Source organism: Dioscorea cayenensis, chromosome 7 (assembly GCF_009730915.1).
Source record: "Dioscorea cayenensis subsp. rotundata cultivar TDr96_F1 chromosome 7, TDr96_F1_v2_PseudoChromosome.rev07_lg8_w22 25.fasta, whole genome shotgun sequence".
Classification (NCBI taxonomy): domain Eukaryota; kingdom Viridiplantae; phylum Streptophyta; class Magnoliopsida; order Dioscoreales; family Dioscoreaceae; genus Dioscorea; species Dioscorea cayenensis.
Window position 1 is genome coordinate 18,720,752 of NC_052477.1, and position 22,241 is coordinate 18,742,992.

The 22,241-nt window shown below is 41.5% G+C and overlaps 1 non-coding gene across 1 annotated transcript; it reads right to left on the minus strand.

Annotated features, from left to right (window-relative positions):
- Positions 1–13,684: 13,684 nt before the first annotated feature.
- Positions 13,685–13,791, minus strand: LOC120266077. Its single transcript, XR_005537921.1, has one exon. It is a non-coding gene; the product is annotated as a small nucleolar RNA R71 (small nucleolar RNA).
- Positions 13,792–22,241: the final 8,450 nt, after the last annotated feature.

The window sequence follows — 22,241 nt, forward strand, 5'->3', positions numbered from 1 at the left end:
CAACAAAAAGATGAGTTAAACAAATGGCTGGATCTCTGAAAATACAGTTGAATCATGCATTTTCCCATAAACTAGTTGAAGTTTACCATCCCATGGAAAAGCCAAACTATCATAACAATAATTCAAAAAAAAAACCACACACACACAAGAATGGTGACCTGATGGCGGTGTTGGTAATGCCGATGTCGGACGGACACTCGCCGGCGATGATGACGAGCGCAGGAACCCGATCTCAAGAGCCTTGCCAACAGGGATGTGCAGCTTCTCAAAAGGATGAAGATGGCAAGCTAGGGTTTGGTTATTTAACTTTTATAATGTGTCTTTTTGTTGTTTGTCAAGGGCAAAATAGTCATTTCACAGGGGGGAATGAACCATTCCCCCCATATTGGGGGGAATACTTGATTACCCTGTGGGGGTTAATGGTGACCCCCTCAGGGTAATGGTGACCTCTCAAAAAAACTTCCCAAAAAAAGGCATTGGAATGTGTAAGTAATGGTGACCCTCTTGGGGGAACCATTCCCCCATCCAAACATACACTTAATTTCTCTGCTGTGATCTTATTGCTGGCATTCTGAACACCTCTCTTTACAGTAACTTTTGAAATCTCACATTTTTCCCATAGCTTAATCATGGAAATTGCCAACCCTTGATGATTCCTGTTTCTCCCTATGGAACACAAGCAAAGGAAATTATATAAGAAGTTCGAAGTCAATCATAAGTATCATCATTAAAAAGAGCTAATTTCACCTAGTGCAAAGTGACAAGGTAAGGGGCCACTAAGCCTTCGTACTATAGTCATTTCTCGATCAGTTAGTTTTGGCTGTACTTCAAACGAAAGTAGACTGAACAGCTTCCTGAATCTAGGAACAATAGCTGGTAATAAATCAACGTCAACTGGTAGAGGGTTGGAATCCAACCAATCAGTGAAATGTGGACATAATCCATCTAATAACCAATCAGCTTCCATTTCCATTTAAATCTCCCCAGGTAGTTGTAGCCGTAACTTGTTAGGTGCGCCCCAATTTTACTCTGAACAAAGCAAGCATTACATGAACATTCGAATCATATCTCAGGAAAGCAGACACATTTCTAAGTACTTGAAAACACTCATTTGAATCTTGAATCATATTAAAGTTGACGATAGATGTATGAAAGTTTTCATAATCTTTTACAGAGGTCAATATATGAGGCCTAAAGTATATAAATCTTCTTTCAGTTTGGGGTCAAATTGGTTATGGAATTTCAGCAGGTGCGCACCTGCTGAAAAGTTTATTGAATTTAATAAACAGTGGTGTGGAGATTATCAAGGCATTCCTTTCATGATCCCTGGTCTTTCAGTAGGTGCATGCCATATAGACTGGCCATTATCTTTCTTAAATCCTTTCTTATGATTTACACAGCTTAATTAGCCTTTCTTCTTCCAAGAGTTCGTGTGAGACATCTTTGGGCCAACAACAACATGTCTAGGTTCATCAACAGCACCGTCAGTACAAGTTGGAACCTCGTGAGAGCATTCATCAGTCTCTTGAGAAATGTTGTTCTTATGTGATGTTGGATAAGCACCCACAACATCATCTGTAGTGAAACTTTCTTCAAGAGGTTGTGTGGTTTTCTTTGAAAATGGATTTTCTGGAATAAACACTTGTTGTGCATGTTCTATGTTTGAATCATCCAGTGGAAGTTGAGGACTCTGTGATGAAGAGATTACTCAGAAGTCTGTGATAATAGTTGTGTTGACAAGTCAGCTCAGAGGAGTGAAAGCTAAACTTAGTTGACCTTGCTAATAGTGTCAGCAACAATGTACCAAGTTGATTAAGGTTTGCATGCTGATTGGATTGGAGAGAATCGAGTTTGAGCAAAAATGATTGGACACTGCACCTTTTCTTCGCTTCCTGTCTCTTTTGTTAGCATTGTCAGCATCCTTGTAGGATTGCTTTTTGTTGTCTTTATATTCAAGTCTCTTGTTATGTTCCAAGTCAAGTTGATTACATCAAGGTTTAGTTAAAAACCTTTTGTGTTCTCTTCTTCATTGTGTGAGCTATGAGTGCTTGAATTAAATCTTTAACAGTGAGTGCTTGTATTAAATCTTTCACAGTGGTATCAGAGAACTGGGATGATGTCTTGCAGTTCCTCAAGCTCTTCTCAACCAATGTTCTACTCTTCAAGGGAGAGAACTATAATCTCTGGAGTCTCAAGGTGAAGACAGTCTTCAGGTCTAAGGATCTATAGAGTATTGTTGAGAAGGGGATAGCTGAAGAAGCTGATAACAATAGGCTCACTAAAATTATGAAGAAAGATGCAAAACGCACTATGTTTAATTCAACAGAACTTGGATGAATGGGTTCTTTTGAGGATTACTGAAGCAAAAATGGCAAAACAAGCATGGGAGGTGCTGAATACTTAGTATCAAGGGAATGCAAACAACATTACAGTCAAGCTTCATTCTTAAAACTGAGAGCTCAATGCAACTAAGATTGTACTACCAAGGTAATTGATATCGTCTAGCAAATCAAGATGTTGGGAGAGGAGTTTTTGGAGAAGACCAAGGTGACTAAGATTCTAGGGAGTCTAACACATTGGTTCACCAATGTGGTGTCTCCATTGTTGAAGATAAGAACTTGAATACTCTCAAAGTTGATGAGCTATATAGCTCATTAAAAAGTCATGAGTCCATACTAAATAATGTAGGAGAACAAGATGAAGAAAGAGCCTTGCATGTTCAGTCCATGCCGATCGGAGATCAGCATAACAAAAAGAGATAAAGGTCGAGGACTTGGTAGCTTCTATATAATGAGAGATAGAGGCCGCGGATGTGGGAGGAGCTCAGATGTCACTCAGTTCATAGATAGCTCCAAGCAGCATTGAGGATTCTAGTGTTTCATTTGGAAAAAATTTGGCCACATGAAGGCACAGTGTTGGTATAAGAATAAAGAAACTAATATAATGGAAGAAGCAAAGCAAGAAGATGAGGGACTTCTATTGATGGCGAGCTCTGTATTTAAAAATAGAAGAAGAAGGAACCATGCTTATCGACAGTGGTTGCTCCAACCACATGTCAGACAATAGGAAACTTTTCAAGAACATTGAAGCTTCACAACAATGACGCATAAAACTTGGTGATGGCAATAAACTTCTCGATGCCGGAGTTGGGATAGTTCTCATTCAAGCAAGCAATGGAAGGAGTCATGTATTTACCAATGTGCAATATGTGCCAAAGTTGGTACACAATCTATTAAGTGTGGGCCAACTCATGAATTCTGGTTACAATGTTAAGTTCTTAGGTGGAGAATGCATTGTCATTGAAGCACATTCAAACACACAAGTGGCCAAAGTCAAGATGACCACACATAGATTGTTCCCACTTGAAGCAAGTGATGTTGAAGTTGCACATGTAGTACAAAGAGAGGAAGCCACATTAACGCTCTGGTACAAGAGATATGTGATACAACCCTTGCGTATCCACAAGTGCACGGGTTGTACAAGTAGTAAAGTGTACCCAATAAAATAGGGTAGTCAAATCCATAGGGACTGGTATAGCTCTCAATACTCACTCATTTTCCAATTTCTAGCCGGTTCAAAGATTAGGGTTGAATTAATTAATCTACTAAAGAATAGAAGAATAGAGAAGAAGGAAGAGACGGGGTTTGGGTCGAAGAGATAGCAGTGGGAAGGACAGTGCCCCGTATTTATCCACTTGATAAATGTAATGACTAGGTAATGATTCAAGAGTTCACTTGGATCGTGGTGAACACTACGGAGGGATTGGTAACATACGTCCTTACCTATGGCTTGGAGCGGACTCAACCCCTAACCTGATGTGTACCCTAGCTAGATGAGTATCACCTGCTAGACACTAAATTAATCTAAGGTTAAATAGCAACTTCAAATGCAATGGCAACCCAACATGGAAAACAGTAATGAAAATTCACGCATACACGGCTAGTCGACAAGTCCCTCATTAAGCTAGCAACATACAAGCATCAAGGCAAGAAACACAAAGAATGATAAGCGATATGAATAACAGGAAGACGACAAGGAAACTCAAGAATCAATTTCACTAAATTCAAAGCATTAGAAGTCAAGGTTCATAATCCGCGGCACCGAAAGACGGTTAGCCCCTCATTGTCTTACAAACAACCATAGGTAAGCAACAAGAGAAATAGAGAGAATCCATTAAACTCCATTCTTTCTTCACAATCATGTCGGAGGACGCTTGACAAAAGTTGCCAATGACGATCCTCCTTTTCCACACTTATCTCTCCTCCAGATCTAGCCCTGAACAATGCTGACAGCTATCCTCACTGGCGCCTCCCAAAAAGAGAGAGGAAGATCCCTTTGAACTCTAACTTTAGGGATTGATTTCTGCTTAAATCCAGTAAATCGCACTGGGTTAAGCATGCCCGTGATTATTGCCCTCTCTTAGAGAGCATACTCATTCAAGGAGCACAGTAAACCTACTGATCTTCTCATGAAACTTCCAGTAAAATGCACGAGGTAAGAACACCCGTGCTTATCCATAGTGCTCCTTCAGCATAATGATGCAGTGAAACCATGCCTCAAGCAAACACTCGGCTCTCAAGAAAAGAAGATGAGTGCATGACCTCGAATCTCATAAAAAATAGGGAATTCAAAGACAACAAGGAAACATTAGAGACTAGTGTGTAAACAGTTGATTACTCAAGAAATAGATTTACCCAATACTCCATACTCCCCTTGTGTATGTGTGTACACCCTAGGAATGTGCCCCATGTTCCTTGGAGAAGAAAATTAGTTCAACAGGCCTTATTTCTGACTAAACTAAGTGGGTAGTAGCTTCATACTCCCTGGAGGTAGCCCTTTTCCTCGGTAGGTGATTAAGTGAACAATGGTAAAGCCCAAGATCTGACTACTCAAAGGTGGCTTTCACAATTCAAAAGGAGATAGATCTTTCTATTATCTTTTGCACAAACTATTTACAACCGTCGGTAGGGCATTCATTCGAATCCAACTTTCGGACAATGACAAAGAAAAACAAGTTCTTTTTTTTAACTAAAGAAAAATGGTCTATAAACTACAATCTTTCCTAGGATACAAGTAAGCCCACAACTAAGGTAAAAAGTGAACTAGAAAGGGTTTCCGAAGCATGGGTGAAACAACGCTTACCACAACAAAGTACACTAGCTTTAATGTCACTCCTAGTCTTGTAAATCCCTAACAACAAGTCATAGATGATTTTATGTCATGCACCACCACAGTGAATACAAAAAATAACCCTCCCCCATACTTGAACATTACATTGTCCTCAATGTACACATGAAAGAAGACAAATAAATAAAAGAATACAATAGAATAAATTGAGGATAGTTATTAGGGCTTCCCTAGACATGGAGAGTGATGATGCTCTCTCAACATGAACAACTCAAAATTCCAAAGATGGCATACACCTAGAGAAGAAAGAAGGGTACATCATGAAGCGTAAATCCAAAATAAAATTAGTGAAAGAAAGTACTGAAATAAAATACAAAAAAACTATAAGATAAACAGTTTAGTAGGGGACTCCCCTTGTTAACTGTGATAAAAATTACAGGACCAGTAGATAAATTACAATGTCCAAATATGAAAAAGAACACGAAAATGCTAGAAGGAATGCTTCTTAATCAGACTCAGATTCTATAGGCTCCTGAGTCGCTTGGCTATCTGCAGCTGTAGAAGTGTCTCCTAAGTCAACACCATGGTCCTTCAAATCATTGGTATCCACTCCAATACTACACGTAAGTGATAAGGATCTGATGGAAGAGGTTTCACAGTGATTTGTAATTCTCTGTAAACTCTGCAATAGCCATAGGTCAAACAGAGAATCATAGGTCAAAGTTGAATCGGTATCGATTTGAGGATCCGGGGGTGCCAAACATCAAGACCGAGATCCATAGTTAGTGCTGAGAGGGTTATTACCGTTGACTCCTTGTGGAATGAATAACCCCATCGCGTGCAAACCAAGAATAGTGATAGGCTTGACCTTTTCGGCAATTGTCACTTGATCCATGGTTTCCAATAAGTTCAACACCCTTGACAGTCGCAAGATATAGGGCCCAACAAAAATGATTCCATCTCGACGGGTTGTTACTTGATGATACAGAGCAGTGGCTAAAATGTAACCTAGATACAGTGGTATTCCATCTTCCATGCTAATCAAATATTGGAAATCTCTGCGAGTGACCACTCCCGTGCTTGCACCCCTACCGGTAACCAATCTGCTCAATAATGAATGAATCATACAAAGACCTGGGGACCAGAGAGTTGAAGCGTTTGGCGAACGTGGATCAAATAGCAAATTATTACTGCATAGACAATGCCACTGCGGTAATGATGGTACACTCAGGAGTGGAAGGTTTGTATACTTCATTGTTCGAGTGAATTCTTCATTACAAACCCCCATTAGAAGTGCCAATTTTGTATAGCTCATTACAAAACACTTCTCTAAAATTTGAAAGCTAAGTGCATCTGGCCTATTCCAGGACACCTTCCCCTTTTTCTTCTCGAAAGTGGCCAAAACATCCAAAGTTAACTCACAGTAAGTAGGGTCAGTGATATAAAAAATTTGAAACCATGAGCCCACACTTAAATACCGTTGCACTTCATTGATGAGATTAGCTATCTTCAACATTTCATAATCAATGGTGCGGAGGCACCCAAAACGACGGCTTAGGGTATGCTGGTAGCATTCCCTATGTATCTGTGCTTTGAAGAAAGGTTGTGGAGAAATAGTCCCTAAACTCTCTGGGTTATGTGACTTCCCCGATTAGGGACCCTTACTGGTCTTCTTCATAGGCATAATGACCTGAAAGCGAAGAAATGGTGAGGAATCAGTCAAGTTTATGTGGCCTAGAACAGCATGGGCATGCTTCCGGGAAACACAACCATGCTTAAGTGCAGGCTCTAGACTAGGGCTAAGCAAAGCATGAATCTCGTAAGGGAAAAATTGTAGATAAGGTGCAGCCAACTAGCTATAGAAAACAAGGGGAGCCAAACAAAACAATTAGAGAGAGATACCCTGAGCTTCCATGGAGAAATGAAGGAAAAGGGAAAAACATACACCAACCATCGGCCTAGCCACCAAAGGAGAAATACGGGGCTTTAAAAAGAAAACGGGTAAGCCATGGCCGTTTTGTAAGCCATCCTGTAAGCCCATAATCTTCATCCAACCTCTCTCACCAATCACTTTGATGTTGGTGCACAGTTTTCTCTAAGATGTGCTTCAATTCGCTATTTGTAACCTCAAATTAACCACTTATTTGAGGATAATATGCAGTAGCCGCCCAATGATTCACCTCAAATTTTTTCATTAACTTCTCAAACTGAGCATTGCATAAATGAACCCCCTTCGATCGCTAATAATTGCTCTAGGACTACCAAACCACGCAAATAATTTCTTCAAGAATTTTACTACAACTTAAGTGTCATTTGTTGGCATTGCTTGTGCCTCCACCCATTTTGGCACGCAATCCATAGCCACCAAAATGTATTTGTTCCAATTTGAGGTGGGGGAAGGACCCATGAAATCAATTCCCTAAACATCAAACACCTCACATTGTTGGATAAGGGTCTGCTTCATCTCATCACATTTAGTTAAGTTACCGCTCCACTGACAATTGTTGCAAGCCTCAATAAATTTTTGGGCGTCATGGAACATTGATAACCAGAAGAAACATGCTTCTAAATTTTTTTTCATTGTTCGATTTGCATTCAAATGTCCTCCAACAATTCCCAAATGACAATGATGTAGAATCTTCCATCCTTCTGCATGTGAGACACCATCTCACCATTAGGTCAGTACAGATCCTATAACGAAATAGGTCCTCTAAAACAAAATGCTTAACATCCAAAAGAAAGTTCTTAAGCTGCTGAATGGTCAAATGAGCCAGAATAATACCTCCCACTAGATAGTTGGTAATATCGGAAAACCAAGGATTATCTGAGTCTTGATCTTTCTATTCTTGCGCTAAATAAGGATGCTCTTTTGGGAATGCATCATTCACTTTTTGATCCCTTCTTATCCCTGATTTCCAAATCAAACTCCTGAAGAAGCAAAATCCATCTAATCAACCGCGGATTTGCATCTGATTTGGCCATGAGGTATCACTACCCATCATGATCAGTATACCACTACCCTTGATAACACTAAATATGGGTGGAACTTATCGAAGGCATACACGATAGCTAGCAGTTCCTTTTCTGTACTAGTATAATTTTCTTGGGTCAGCGTTAACATCTTGCTTGTATAGTAAATGGTATGGAGATGCTTATCATGCCTCTATCCTAGGACAACCCCCACTGCTTGGTCACTTCCATCACACATAAGCTCAAATGGAAGGTTCCAATTGGGGGCCCTCATAATAGCTGCTCCAATTAATTTTTCCTTCAACTCATGAAATGACTTAAGGCATTCATTATTGAAGTGGAAAAGGTACATCCTTTTCTAGAAGCCTAGTCATTGGTCTTGAAATATTTGAGAAATCTTTTATGAAGCGCCTATAGAACCCCATATGCCTTAAGAAACTTCAAATATCCTTAGTCGTCACTGGAGGTGGGAGTTTCTCTATAGTTTCAAGTTTGGACCTGTCCACCTCAATCCCCACTTTTGAAATATTGTGGCCCAAAATAATTCCATTTTCACCATGAAGTGGCATTTCTCCCAATTAAGGAGAAAATTGGTTTCTTCACAATGAGTAAGCACCATTTCTAGATTACAAAGGCAACACTTGAATGAATCCCCAAATACCGAAAAATCATCCATAAAGACTTCCATAATGTCTTCAATAAATTCATTAAAGATGGATATCATGCAGGGTTGAAATATAGCGTGGGTGTTGCATAATCCGAATGGCATTCTCCTATAAGTGAACGTGCCATGCAGGCAAGTAAATGCTATCTACTCTTGATCTTCATGTGCAATCGGTATTTGCAAATACCCAGACATTCCATCCAAGAAATAGTAATACATGTGCCTAGAGAGACGTTCCAACATTTGATCGATGAACGGTAATAGGAAGTGGTCTTTTCTTGTCACATCATTCATTTTTTGGAAGTCAATACAAACTCACCATCTTGTCACTATACGTGTTGGAATTGGCTCGTTATGCTCATTCTGCACTACTATCATCCCCTTCCTTTAGTACCACTTGCGTAGGGCTAACCCATAAACTGTCAGAGATTGAATATATTATCCCTACATCCAAAAGCTTTTTTACTTTTGCTTTGACTACCTCCTTCATATTGGAGTTCAATATTCATTGCAGTTACACTCTCAGTTTGATTTTATCTTCCATCAAAATTTTGTGGGTGCAAAATGATAGACTGATCCCTTTGATATATGAGATTTTCCAAGTGATTGCTCTTTTGTGAGTCCTTAATACTTGAAGTAGCTTCTCTTTTTGAGATAACTCTAAGTCTGCTGCTACAATTATTGCCCACTTCTTATCATTCCCTAAGAATGCACACTCCAAATGCTCGGGGAGCTTCTTTAATTCCAACTCAGGGGTCTCTTTGAAAGATGACTTCATTTTGTCCCAATCTAGAATCGAGTATTCTCTGTCAAAAGTATCAACTTCATGCCTCCCTTCGCTATCACCTTGCTTCTCTAGAGGTTGGGAATTGCTTCTCTCTATCTCAACTTCAGTCTCCTTTGGGATATGTGTTGAATTCAACACTGTATTTGATGAAATTGACATGAATTACCTTGAACAATGTATATCTCCTGGATCCTCTGACACTATGTTACCTTATTGCAAAGATTTCTCATGCATTGCGATAATCATTGTCTTAAGACTATTGTCATCCTCGCATTCTCCAATACAACCAAAAGAACTTTCTTGTACAAATGGAGATAATAGATCGGTGAGATGTGAATCTTCATGGAGAACATTCGGATAACATCTCAAAGCTTCCAACAGCTCTTCCATATTCTGGCCTTCCTGAAATAAAGAAAGAATTGAGAGATTTAGAAAACAAAACCAAAATAAAAGAAAAAGAGATATATACAAAATAAATAAATAAATGGCTAAATTACTAGATAATAAAACTTTCTCAAGAGTTGCTTGATAAGTGCTTGTGTATTAGTAATATGAAGTATTCTTTTCTTACGATGAGCATTACTTTTATAAGATTTTAGCACTAATATATGTGTATTTGTGTTACTTGTGTGCATGTAGGGTTGTGGAGCCAAATATAGAGGAAGAAAGACAAAGTAGATTGTGATTGCATTTTGTTGATGGAATTTTGGAGTGAACAAATGTGAAGACACAAGTTGTGCTCGAAGATACGTGAATGTGTGTTCCAACCTCCATGCGCTCAGGCAATTACATGGTTTGGAGGGGCACAAAGGCAGTCACATTTGCGTATTCCAACTTGTGCAATGTTAGCAAGATCTTCATCAATGTTATCCCTTATTGAAGAGGCGACGCGATCTACGACATAGACGTGTGCCCGTTTATGTTGCCTTGATGAAAAGTCTAATACTAATACAGACTAACACACATGATAAACATAAAAATCATTCAAAATAAAGCTCAACAAACCAACAAAACAAAATTTACAAAAACAAAATACTCCAAATGTTTAAGCAAAACGAAATTTAATGAGATAGTTTATAAAAATGGCAAAATTGTAAATAATTTAAATTATATATATATATATATATATATTATTTTTAACCGGGGATGAGGACCCCGCGGGGCGGGGATATCAATCCCCGTCCCTGCCCCATTTAATAAACGGGGACGGGTTGGCCCCCGTCACGGCTCCCACGGGGGGAATGAACAGGGGAATCCCCTTCCCCATCGGGTCGGGTCCCCGCGGGGATCGGGGATTCCCCGCCCCGTTACCAGCCCTATTCGGGAGAGTTTTTTTGGCTGAGTACTGTAGCAATTTTCTGTTCACAGGCGCTGAAAAACCAAGTTCTACAGATTCACACGGGCGTGTGGAAATTTCCACACGCCCGTGTGGATTACTGATTCTAGCCCTATATAAAGCCGCGATTATGCCCGATTTCGGGATCCTTCTTTCCATCTTTTATCCATCTTTTCCCCATCTTTGGAGAGGCTTGCGGCTAGGGTTTAGAGGGGCTTTGGCAAGGTTTTTGAAGTAGTTCTACAACCTCCGACAGCGCGTTCCTTTGGAAGAGAGTTATTGGGGGAGCTTTGATAAGTGCTTGTGCGATAAGAATGCGAAGTGTTTTTTTCCTTATGATGAGCATTACTTTTATCAGGTTTAAGCGCTAATACATGTGTATTTGTGTTCTTTTGCGCATGTAGGGTTGCAAAGCTAGATATTGAGAAAAAAGCCAATGTAGATCGTGAATGCACTATTTGATGAAATCTTGGGAAGGAACAAACGCGAAGACACATGTCGGGCTCAAGATACGAGAATGTGTGCCAACCTCCAGGTATTCAAGGAGTACAATGATGTGGAGGGGTCATAGAGGCAGTCACATTCGAGTATTCCGATTTGTGCATTGATAATAAGATCTTCACTAATGAGGCCATTTATTGAAGAAGCGACGTGATCTATGGGGTAAACGTGTGTCCATTTATGTTACCTCGATGAAAAACATGGATTCGGGAGTGTTTCTGGCCGGTACTTTAGCAGGTTACTATAGTTAAACATTGTAGCAATTCACTATAGTAGTACTGCTCACGGCTGCCTGAAAATGAGATTTTCAGAGAATCCACACTGGCGTGCAGAAATCCCCCACGCCCGTGTGGATGCCCGATTCCAGCCCTTTTAAAGCCGCGATTCAGTCCGATTTCAACATCTTCTTTCTCATCTTTTCTCCAACTTTTTGGAGGCTTGTGGCTAGGGTTTAGAGAGGTATTGGCAAGGATTTTAGAGAGGTTCTACGGCTTCAACACTGAGCTCCTCTTGGAAGAAGATTATTGGGGGAGCTTTCGTCGGCATCAATCCGGCGAGGGTGGCCTAGGCCGGACAAGGGTACCTTTGGAGAAAACAAGGCTACTCCACAAGACCATCGACACAAATACCAAGGGGGGTTTCTCTATGGATTACTTGTTTTTACATTCGATTTCATTGTTGATTGTAACTAGCTCCATGGAGAGCTAAACCCCTAGTGGGTACTTGGATTTGTGAACCCTAGGATGTATTTGTTTCATTAATCTTCTATTATATTTTCCTTAATTGATGTCTTTAATTGAGTTTCAATCTTGAATGCTTGTTGCATGATTTCTCCCTTAGAGTGACACTATGGTTGAGAGTCTACATTGGTAACCTTTGTGAGTGAGTGACACACCATGAGAGTTAGACATTGCAAGATTGAAGAGGGTCGAGAGGGTGAGTTGAGAGGTAGCGGAGCATCCCCTTTCCACTCGCGATGTGATTTATCCTACCTCCACGTTCTAGTACGGTCATAGTAGAGTGAATGGGCTAAGGGATGACCTCCGTTGGGGCTTAGTTGCACATGCAACGGAGTGAACCGTTGAAGTGACTTTAGCACCTAGGGCTTAATTGCGACTTAGGGTCTTTCGCGTGGACCAAAGGGTTAGATCTATATATTGGAATAGGGTTTATCACTTGGAATCCCTAGAGTGTCTTGCAACTCTACACAGTGTGAGGTATTGATATTGATTGATTTCTCCACCGGGACATAGTGTAGAGTTAGTCACATTTGACCTTAGGATTAGGACAGTGTGTTTAAGGATTTCCATGACTCATTAAGCGTCAATTAGGAGATATAATAGTTGATTTTGTACTTGAAGCAATTGTCCTAGGTGGAACAATATCCGCGTACCCCACTTCTATTGATTGCCTTATCTCTTATCTATTTGTGCTTCTCTCTTTCTTATTTCTTTTATTCTTGGTTTAGTTACATTTTATCAACAAAATCATTATTCCATCTTTGCTTGGTTAAGTAGCAACTTAAGTATTTTTATTCCCTACTCCCTATGGATACGATACCCCAGTCACCTGGGAATTTATTACTTCGACAAACCCGTGCACTTGCGGGTCACACACAAAGGGCTTTGTCAAGTTTTTGGCACCGTTGCCGGGAGTAGGTGTTTAGAAATGCTTTGCACTTTGCTATTTTAGCTATTGATCATTCATTCTATTTCACATTTTCTTATTCTATTATCGTTCTGATTTTTTCTTTACTTTTTGGTTGTAGCTCTAGGTTATGACCCGAGGGAACCCTTCACAAATTGTTGAAGGAGATCCTGAGCTTGAGCGTACACTTAGAAGAAGGGGAAAAGAACCTGTACAAGAACCATCGATCCGAGCTGAAGTAGAAGGTCAAGGGTTGGATAATATGGCAGAACAGAATGAACAACATATAACACTCTCTGATTACGCCAGACCGTCGGTATTGGGAACACAATCTAGCATTGTGCGGCCCCTAATCACAACTCAGAATTTTGAGCTAAAGCTGGCATTCATCCACATGTTACAGCAGTCCGCACAGTTTAATGGTTTGGCCGATGAGGATCCAAACAGTCACATAGAGAATTTCTTGGAAGTGTGTGATATGCTCAAGATCAATGGTGTTACAGATGATGCCATCAAGTTGAGAGCCTTCCCATTTTCCTTAAAGGGGAGAGCGAAGCAATGGCTACGCTCATCACCTAGAACATCGATCACTACATGGGAGAAGATGGTAGAAGCTTTTCTTGCCCGTTATTTCCCTCCTAGAAAATATACAAAGTTTAGGAATGAGATCTCATCCTTTGTGCAAATGGAATTGGAGTCTCTATTCGAGACATGGGAAAGGTTCAAGGAACTCCTGCGAAAATGTCCTCAACATGGGTTTCCAGAGTGGATGATCATTCAGACTTTTTACAATGGTTTGAATCCAAGCACAAGACAGTTACTTGATACAGCGGCAGGAGGTACTTTAGGTAGCAAGACCCCCGGAGAAGCTCGGCAATTAATTGAAGAAATGGGGTTGAACAGCTACCAATAAAATGCTAGGGAGAAGAAGAAAGTGGCTGGCATCCATGAGATCGATACGGTTACATCGTTGGCGGCCCAAGTGGAGGCATTAAGTAAGAAGTTAGATATTATAACTTCTTCGAGATTGGTGGCCGTAATGAGTTGTGATGGATGTAGAGGGGGACATGCCCCATCCGATTGCCCGATAGCTGTTGGTGGTACACCCTCCGTTGAGCAAGTTGATTATGTAGGTAATGCAATAAGAAACCAAGGCAATCCTTATAGCAATACCTATAATTCGGGTTGGAGGAACCACCCTAATTTCTCATGTAACAACCAAGGGCAACATAAGTCCATCGCACCATCGAGGTTTTCAACAACAATAAGCCCCGAACATGGAGAATAGAGTTTCAGGCTCGGAGACCCGGATGACCGATTTGGAGAAAGCCTTGAATAGAATTGTACAATCATCGGATACACGGTTTCATTCGGTCGAGGCTACATTTCGCAACCACACCGCTTTATTACACAACCTAGAGAATCAAGTAAGGTAAATCACAAAGTCTCTATCGGAGAGACTACAAGGAAGCTTGCAGAGTAATATTGAGACTAATCCAAGAGAACATGTGAAGGTGATCACTTTGAGAAGTGGTCATGATGTTGAAGGTAGGCTTCGAAGTGAGAAGACCAATGTTGAAGCACCTGAGGTCATGGAGGTTGAGGAGAGAACCAACAAAAAAAAAAAGGAAGTGGTACCCTCACCTTACAAGCCGAGGATCCCTTATTCCTCTAGATTGAAGAATGACCAAACGGATGAAATGTATAAGAAATTTCTGGGTTTGTTTAAGCAATTACACATAAACATTCCTTTTGTTGAGACATTATCCCAAATGCCTAAGTATGCGAAGTTCTTGAAAGCTTTGTTGACCAACAAAAGAAAATTGGAGGAGAGTGCCTCCGTGATTCTAGATGCATCTTGCTCGGCGGTCTTGCAAAAGAATATGCCGAACAAGAAGAAAGACCCAGGAAACTTCATTATCCCGTGCAACATTGGCAATTTGGGTGAAGAGATGGCATTATCAGACTCAGGGTCAAGTATCAACGTCATGCCATACTCTTTCTTTCATAAGCTAGGCTTGGGAGAGCCTAGGCCCACTCGAATGACTTTGTAATTGGCGGATCGAACGGTGAGATATCCGAGGGGCATCATTGAAGACATGCTTGTCAAGGTGGACAAGTATATATTTTTGTAGATTTTGTAGTGTTGGATGTCGATGAGGATGCAGATGTTCCTTTGATACTTGGGAGGTCATTCTTGCGCATTTCCAAGGTATTGATCGACATGGATGGCGGGGAGTTGATACTGAGGATTGGAGATGACAAGCTCACATACCACCTCGCCAAAATCATGCGACATTATCTTGACTTTCATGGTACTTTATATTTTCTTGACACTACTGATAAACTAATTGATGAATATGTGTAGGAAATGTTGAATCCGGACCCATACGAGGGGTTGGTAGACCAAGACGAGGAGAACGAGGAGTTGATGATGCTTGGTCTAGAGGAGAAAATACTACCTACTCCGGGGATTATGAAAAATATGCTCCGGAAGATGAAGTGAGTGAGAAGACTCCACAAAAAATGCCCCAAGGATGTTGGGGATGTGCATGAAAGGAACAAGGGTGACAAGCCCTCAAGTGGTAATAAGCTCGACAACTCTCCCTTTACCTTCAAGAGGCTTTGCTCATCGTGCTTTCAAGTCATAGGTAAGAGGAAAACCTTCATCTATGAGCCCCCGTGAGGTAAGCAAGGCACGTCAAGCTAAGTGACATTAAACAAGTGCTTCTTGGGTAGGCAACCCAAGCATTTATTGTTTTGTTAGTTGTTAGTTTAGTGTTTACATGAATAAGACGTTAGGTGTTGGTGTCTATATGTTTTGATGCATTGCTGTGATTCTCTTACGGATGAGTTGGTGTTATTGTGTGCTTAAATGCCTATGGCGAAGTTGTTGGTCATTTAAGGATGTTTTGTGTTTTTCTCTTGTATATTTTGCATGCTAGAAGCAGGCTCTGAGCGTTTTTATATGTACAGAAATTTTCTGCAGAGCCTGCAGTTCTCCTAACGCATCCAGAGAAAACGCACGGGCGTGTGGAATTTCCACACGCCCGTGGGTCTCTACTGAGAGCTCATCCAGAGAAGGCACAGGGGCATGGACTCGCCCCTGTAAACGACCTTGTGAGATTCATATGCCCGTGGGTAATTTCCACACGGGCGTGTATCTTCCTACAGAGACTTAGAGATTTTTCCCGAGAAGACACAGGGGTGTGGACTCGCCCCTGTGGATAATCCTGTGATAAGCACATGGGCGTGGGTAATTTCTACACGCCTGTGTGGATCTCTGCAGAGGAGCTCTCTTCCATCCCGAGAAGATACAGGGGCGTGCGAGTACACCTGTGAGCTGACCCTATACAAGTCCACGCCCATGGGGAATTTTCGCACGGGCGTGTGAAACACTTAGAGTTTTTCTCGGGTTGGACAGAGAAGCCATAGGGGCATGGAGATGCTCCTTTGGGTCGGACCCACGGGTGTGGGTATTTTTCGCAAGCCCGTGTGGATGCGTTTAGATGCAAAAAGTGTTTTAACAAGAGCACACAGGGGCGTGCATCTTCCCCTGTGAGTATCTCCTGTGGAATCGCACAGGCGTGGGTAATTTCCACACGCCCGTGTGGATGTACATAAACTCTAAAGTCATGGGTTTTCTTTAAAATCTATTCGAGTTTCTCTACCTTCACACTCTCAACTGCTCAGAAAACACACACACTCACTCGCTCGACCTTGCATCATCATTTTAGAAGGATTTTACTTGATTTTTCCGGTTGATTTTAAGTTCTACATCTTTAACTCGTCGGTAAACCCTCTTCCCTTCTGTTCTTCGTCAATTCTTGATTTTAATTGTTAAAACTAGTAAATATTGTGTCGTCTCTACAATTAGAAGGCGTATGCATGCTTAGAACTAATGTAGAAGCGATTTAATGATGTATTTGTGAGTTCTTAGCTTGCGACCGTGCGCTTTTTCACACCCCGTGGATCCACACGGGCGTGTGGAAATTCCCCAAGACCATGTGGATTTTTGCAGCATTAACTAGTGAGTATTCTTGATCAGATTTCTTTTCAAATCTTGCAATAATGGCCCCCGGTCGAAGAAGCAAGCTGACAGGCGTCCTCGTAAGCATTCCCCTGAGTTGGATCACATAGAATTTGCTATTCCCAAGCATAAGGCTCGGTTTGAGCGGCTGTCTAAGCTCAAGTTTGGTCAGACCCGATTTCTAGACATAAGCATTCTCAAGAAAGTTCAGTTAGTAGAAGACATGGCAGATGAGATCGAAGAGATGTTGTTAGTGGGTAGCTGGAGGCGTCTATTGTCTATCCGAGAACCAGCTATTCGTCAGCTCACTTTGCAGGTACTTTCATCCTTTGAGTTTGACCGATCTTACTCGAGATTCGACAGTATCGATACTATACAGTTCAGAGCACTCGGTCATCATCACACTATGTAGTGTTATGCAGTTATCTGTCTATCTGGGCTTGTATGATGAGGTTCACACAGATACAGAGGAGTATGATCGATTACCCATAGATTATCCCGGCAGTCTAACACCTCAGAGAGCATATAGGACACTTTGTGGGGAAGGGCAGTATGAGCCAGGAGTGTCCAAGGCTACTTGCCTTTCTCGGCTAGCATACAGATACATCCACGTCATTCTTAGCCGATTTGTGAACGGGCGTGGTGATAGCACAGGAGTACTGAGCATACAGGAGCTACTATACCTGTACTCCATGGTGTAGAGAGAGCTGATTCATTTGGGGCACATTCTGGCTGAGTACATGCACCACCGAAGCCAGTATGTCAGAGCAGGAGTCATTTTCACAGGCCCATATATCACGAGACTAGTCATAGGCATGGGTCTCCTGGATGCGATTCGAGGGGCCGAGAAGGCGAGTATACCTACTCCCCTGAGCATAGAGACGATGAGGCTGATGGGGATGGTTCGTAGGGTCCAGTCCTGAGTATATGCTTTGATTATGCCCGCTTCAGAGATGACCGAGGATGAGGGTGATGATGCTAAGGCTTCTCAACCCGCCCCTGAGCCTCAACCGACACCGATGGAGACCGAGGCACCTCCCGTGGTAGAGGAGCCATCCCCAGTATGCATGTTTTCACTGTCTCGAGCCTATGATCGTTTTGAGAGGCTCAAGAATGCTGTGGGGGTGCTACATACTGAGATCGCCGAGGTTCATGTGACACAGGCTATGCATGACACCGAGTTCCTGGCACATTTTGACACTTTAAAGCAGATTTTAGAGCGAGATGTCGTCTCATCATTTGTCCTGCGACCGAGGACCCCTCAGGCACCACCATCACCTATTCTAGCACTAGTTGATCCACCTTGTGCATCATCACCATCACCAGCATATGTTATTTCTTTCTTGTTATTTTTGCTTTATTTTGTATTGTTGTTAGACCTGCACTACTCAGAAAGGATCTTCCTTCTGAGTTTATCTTTTATGTTTGTCTCGAGTTGTAGTTTATTGCTTTATCTTTTATCTATACTCGCGTTGTTTTTGTTTTTATTGAGATTCACTGAACCCTCTTATGTATGCGTGCAGATGGTCTTGTCAGTATGGGAAATGAGGACTAGTCATGGACACGGCCAATGTGGGCCGTGTGTGCTTCACTCCCAAGGATTTAGCTCCATCAAAGGCAATACTAGGAGTCAGGGGAGTATTGTTTCAATTGCCACTCCCACATATATGCTTGATTGATTTATTTTCTATTGTGCTTGCATGGTACATTGGGGACAATATACATCTTAAGTGTGTGTTTGTGTGTGTGTGTGTTGGGAGGGGGGGGGGTTCACTTTGCACATGCCTTTTACACTAGTTTTTTGATTGATATATATGCTCACGTAGCCAATGGTGGTTCACCTTAGTTGTAATGCTTGTATTCTTGAGTTTAGGAGAGGTTTTAACATTGAATATTCTCATGCTCTATTTCTTACTTGAATTTTAGGAATTTTTGCCGATTTGTGCATTTGATAATAAGATCTTCACCAATGAGGCCATTTATTGAAGAAGCGACGTGATCTATTGGGGTAAACGTGTGTCCATTTATGTTACCTTGATGAAAAACATGGATTCGGGAGTGTTTTTGGTCGGTACTTTAGCAGGTTACTGTAGTTAAACATTGTAGCAATTCACTGTAGTAGTACTGCTCACGGCTGCCTGAAAATGAGATTTTCAGAGAATCCACACGGGCGTGCAGAAATTCCCCACGCCCGTGTGGATGCCCGATTCCAGCCCTTTTAAAGCCGCGATTCAGCCCGATTTCAGCATCTTCTTTCTCATCTTTTCTCCAACTTTTGAGAGGCTTGCGGCTAGGGTTTAGAGAGGTATTGGCAAGGATTTTATAGAGGTTCTACGGCTTCAACACTAAGCTCCGCTTGGAAGAAGATTATTGGGGGAGCTTTCGTCGGCATCAATTCGGCGAGGGTGGCCTAGGCCGGACAAGGGTACCTTTGGAGAAGACAAGGCTACTCCACAAGACCATCGACACAAATACCAAGGGGGTTTCTCTATGGATTACTTGTTTTTACATTCGATTTCATTGTTGATTGTAACTAGCTCCATGGAGAGCTAAACCCCTAGTGGGTACTTGGATTTGTGAACCCTAGGATGTATTTGTTTCATTAATCTTCTATTATATTTTCCTTAATTGATGTCTTTAATTGAGTTTCAATCTTGAATGCTTGTTGCATGATTTCTCCCTTAGAGTGACACTATGGTTGAGAGTCTACATTGGTAACCTTTGTGAGTGAGTGACACACCATGAGTGTTAGACATTGCAAGATTGGAGAGGGTCGAGAGGGTGAGTCGAGAGGTAGCGGAGCATCCCCTTTCCACTCTGATGTGATTTAGCCTACCTCCACGTTCCAGTGTGGTCATAGTAGAGTGAATGGGCTAAGGGATGACCTCCGCTGGGCGTTAGTTGCACATGCAACGGAGTGAAGCATTGAAGTGACTTTAGCACCTAGGGCTTAATTGTGACTAGGGGTCTTTCGCCTGGATGAAAGGGCTAGATCTATATATTGGAATAGGATTTATCACTTGGAATCCCTAGTGTGTCTTGCAACTCTATACAGTGTAAGGTGTTGAGATTGATTGATTTCTCCGCCGGGACATAGAGTAGAGTTAGTCACGGTTGACCTTAGGTTTGGAACCGTGTGTTTAAGGATTTCCATTACTCATTAAGCGTTAATTAGGAGATATAATAGTTGATTTTGCACTTGAAGCAATTGTCCTAGGTGGAACAATATCCGAGTACCCCACTTCTATCGATTACCTTATCTCTCATCTATTTGTGCTTCTCTCTTTCTTGTTTCTTTTTTTCTTGCTTTAATTACATTTTATCAACAAAATTAATATTCTGTCTTCGCTTGGTTAAGTAGCAAACTTAAGTATTTTTATTCCCTATTCCCTGTGGATACAATACCCCACTCACCTGGGAATTTATTACTTCAACAAACCAGTGCAATTACCGGTCACACGCAAGGGGCGTTGTCAAGCTTTCATCAGTATTGATCCGGTGAGGTGTGCCCTAGGCTTGACAAGAGAACCTTTGAAGAGGACGAGGATATTCCACAAGACCATCGAGATGAATACCGAAGGGGTTTTACTTATGGATTGCATGTTTTTACTTTTGATTTCATTATTGATTGTATCTTGCTCCATGGAGAGCTAAACCCCTAGAGGATACATGGACTTGTACACCATAGGATGTTATTATTTCATTGACCTTTTATTATGTTTCTTTAATTGATGTTTTTAATTGAGTTCCAATCTTGAATGCTTGTTGAATGGTTTCTCCCTTAGAGTAATACTAGGGTTGAGAGTTTACATTGGTAATCCTTGTGAGTGAGTGACACACCATGAGGGTTAGACAAAACAAGATTAGAGAGGGTTGAGAGGATGAGTTGAGAGGTAGCGGAACGTCCCCTTTCTCCTTCGGTGTGATTTATCCTACCTCCGTGTTCCAAGGGTTCTTTGCGGTTATAATAGAGTGAAGTGCTAAGAGAGGAACTCTGTTGGGGCTTAGTTGCGTGAGCAACAGAGTGAAGTGTTAAAGTAATCCTTAGTGCTAGGGCTTGTGACTAGGGGTCTTTCGCCTGGATCAAAGGATTAGACCTAGATTAGGGAATAGTGTTTATCACTTGGAATTCCTAGAGCTTCTTACAACTGTACACAATGTGAGGCATTGAGACTGAGTGATTTTCTCCACCGGGGTATAGTATAGAGTTAGTCACGGTTGACCTTAGGTTTGGGACTGTGTATTTTTGGATTTTCAAGACTCATTAAGCATCAGTCAGGAGCTTAATAGTTGGTCTCTCACTTGAAGCAATAGTCCTAGGGGGAGAAATGTCCGGGTGCCCCACTTTCTATCGATTGCCTTTCCTCTCATTTTATAGCGCCTCTCATTCTTACTTTCTTTATTTCTTTGCATATTTATTTTGTTCACACTACTTCCGATTCATCTTCACTTTAGTTAAGTAGCAATCTTTGTGTTTCTAATCACTATTCCCTGTGGATTTGACTACCCACTCACCGAGGTATTATTACTTCGACAAACCCATGCACTTGTGGGTCACATGCAAGTGGTGTGTCATTGCTAGTCCCCAGCAATGGGGGCAAAAACTTGGTATGCCCCTTACATATCCGCAAGTGCATGGGTCGTATAAGTAGTAAAGTGTACTCAATAGGATCGGGTAGTTGAATCCACAAGGACTGGTATAGCTCTCAATATTCACTCATTTTCCAATATCTATCCAGTTCAAAGATTAGGGTTGAATTAATTAATCTACTAATGAATAGAAGAATAGAGAAGGAAGAGACAGGGTTTGGGTCAAAGAGATAGTAGTGGGAAAGAAAGTGCCCCAGATTTATCCCCTTGACAAATGCAATGACTAGGCAATGATTCAAGAGTTCACTTGGACCATGGTGAACACCATGGAGGGTTTGGTAATATACGTCCTTGCCTAAGGTTTGAAGCGGACTCAACACCTTTCCTGATGTGTGCCCTAGCTAGATGAGTATCGCCCTCTAAATAGCAAATTGATCTAAGGTTAAATAGCAACTTAAAATGCAATGGCAACCCAAAAATTAACGCATACATGGCTAGTCGGCAAGTCCCTCATTAATCTAGCAACATATAAGAATAAAGCCAAGAAACACAAAGAATGATAATAGATATGAACAACAGGAAGACCACA